Source organism: Bactrocera oleae, unplaced genomic scaffold, assembly GCF_042242935.1.
Source record: "Bactrocera oleae isolate idBacOlea1 unplaced genomic scaffold, idBacOlea1 ctg00000029.1, whole genome shotgun sequence".
Lineage (NCBI taxonomy): Eukaryota > Metazoa > Arthropoda > Insecta > Diptera > Tephritidae > Bactrocera > Bactrocera oleae.
In genome coordinates, this window is record NW_027212770.1 from 20,001 (window position 1) to 22,500 (window position 2,500).

A 2,500-nucleotide genomic window follows, 5' to 3' on the forward strand; every position below is an offset into this window, starting at 1 on the left:
CTATGAAGTAATAAATTTTCATATAAGTATTAATTGTATAAAGTCTATGAAGTAATAAATTTTCATATAAGTATTAATTGTATAAAGTCTATGAAGTAATAAATTTTCATATAAGTAGTAAATATATAAAGTCTATGAAGTAATAAATTTTCATATAAGTATTAAATGTATAAAGTCTATGAAGTAAAATATAAAGTCTATGAAGTAATAAATTTTTATATAAGTATAAAAAATATAAAGTCTATGAAGTAATGAATTTTCATATAAGTATTAAATGTATAAAGTCTATGAAGTAATAAATTTTCATATAAGTATTAATTGTATAAAGTCTATGAAGTAATAAATTTTCATATAAGTATTAATTGTATAAAGTCTATGAAGTAATAAATTTTCATATAAGTATTAATTGTATAAAGTCTATGAAGTAATAAATTTTCATATAAGTATTAATTGTATAAAGTCTATGAAGTAATAAATTTTCATATAAGTATTAATTGTATAAAGTCTATGAAGTAATAAATTTTCATATAAGTATTAATTGTATAAAGTCTATGAAGTAATAAATTTTCATATAAGTATTAATTGTATAAAGTCTATGAAGTAATAAATTTTCATATAAGTATTAATTGTATAAAGTCTATGAAGTAATAAATTTTCATATAAGTATTAATTGTATAAAGTCTATGAAGTAATAAATTTTCATATAAGTATTAATTGTATAAAGTCTATGAAGTAATAAATTTTCATATAAGTATTAATTGTATAAAGTCTATGAAATAATAAATTTTCATATAAGTATTAATTGTATAAAGTCTATGAAGTAATAAATTTTCATATAAGTATTAATTGTATAAAGTCTATGAAGTAATAAATTTTCATATAAGTATTAATTGTATAAAGTCTATGAAGTAATAAATTTTCATATAAGTATTAATTGTATAAAGTCTATGAAGTAATAAATTTTCATATAAGTAGTAAATATATAAAGTCTATGAAGTAATAAATTTTCATATGAGTATTAAATGTATAAAGTCTATGAAGTAAAATATAAAGTCTATGAAGTAATAAATTTTTATATAAGTATAAAAAATATAAAGTCTATGAAGTAATGAATTTTCATATAAGTATTAAATGTATAAAGTCTATGAAGTAATAAATTTTCATATAAGTATTAAATGTATAAAGTCTATGAAGTAATAAATTTTCATATAAGTATTAAATATGAAGTCATACAAGTTAAAAATTTAAAAAAAAAATCGATTGTAAAAATACTTTTGATGTTATTAGTTGTATTATGACCATGACGATATTTGAAAATGATATAAATTACCCACGTATATATGAGTTTTTAAATTTTAAATAGGTTAAAAGAATTTTTCCATATATTTTCGGGTTGGTAACGTCAACATGGGAGAGAACATTTATAACAAATTTGCACAAATCTGCTCAAATTGACATATACTGAAATAGTACTTATATGAAAATTTATTACTTCATAGACTTTATACATTTAGTACTTATATGAAAATTTTTTACTGCTAGGAAATGTATTATACTTTTATATATTTGAATTCATTATGTTAGTTTATTAGTAAGAAATTGTTTTTAAATACTTATAAGTATGAATATTACTATACTTATATGATTTATGTATTTAGTACTTGTATGAAAATTTTCATACTTGTATGACTTTATTTACTTAGTATTTATATGGAAATATTTTTTACTTTATATGTATTTTTAAGTAAATATGAAAATGAAAGTTGATTTTGTGTGCCTTTTTATTCCTGGTTTTTATACAGTTAGTTTAAATAGAAATAGATTTTGTTTTATACAAAACTCTATATTCTGTACTAACATATTGTATATAATGAGCGTTTTTTATTCCTGGTTTTTATACAGTTAGTTTAAATAGAAATAGATTTTGTTTTATACAAAACTCTATATTCTGTACTAACATATTGTATATAATAGCGTTTTTTATTCCTGGTTTTTATACAGTTAGTTTAAATAGAAATAGATTTTGTTTTATACAAAATTCTATATTCTGTACTAACATATTGTATATAATGAGCGTTTTTTATTCCTGGTTTTTATACAGTTAGTTTAAATAGAAATAGATTTTGTTTTATACAAAACTCTATATTCTGTACTAACATATTGTATATAATGAGCGTTTTTTATTCCTGGTTTTTATACAGTTAGTTTAAATAGAAATAGATTTTGTTTTATACAAAACTCTATATTCTGTACTAACATATTGTATATAATGAGCGTTTTTTATTCCTGGTTTCCTACAGTTAGTTTAAATAGAAATAGATTTTGTTTTATACAAAAACATAAAAAATCTATTATTCTATACTAACATATTGTAGAAATAAATATTAAACAATATTTTAGTTTTATTTGTGAGCTATTCTAATATTTACTCATAAAATATATGTGTAAAAGGATGGTTTTTAAATAAAATAAAATATTAATGTGTTGCACCCGAAAATAC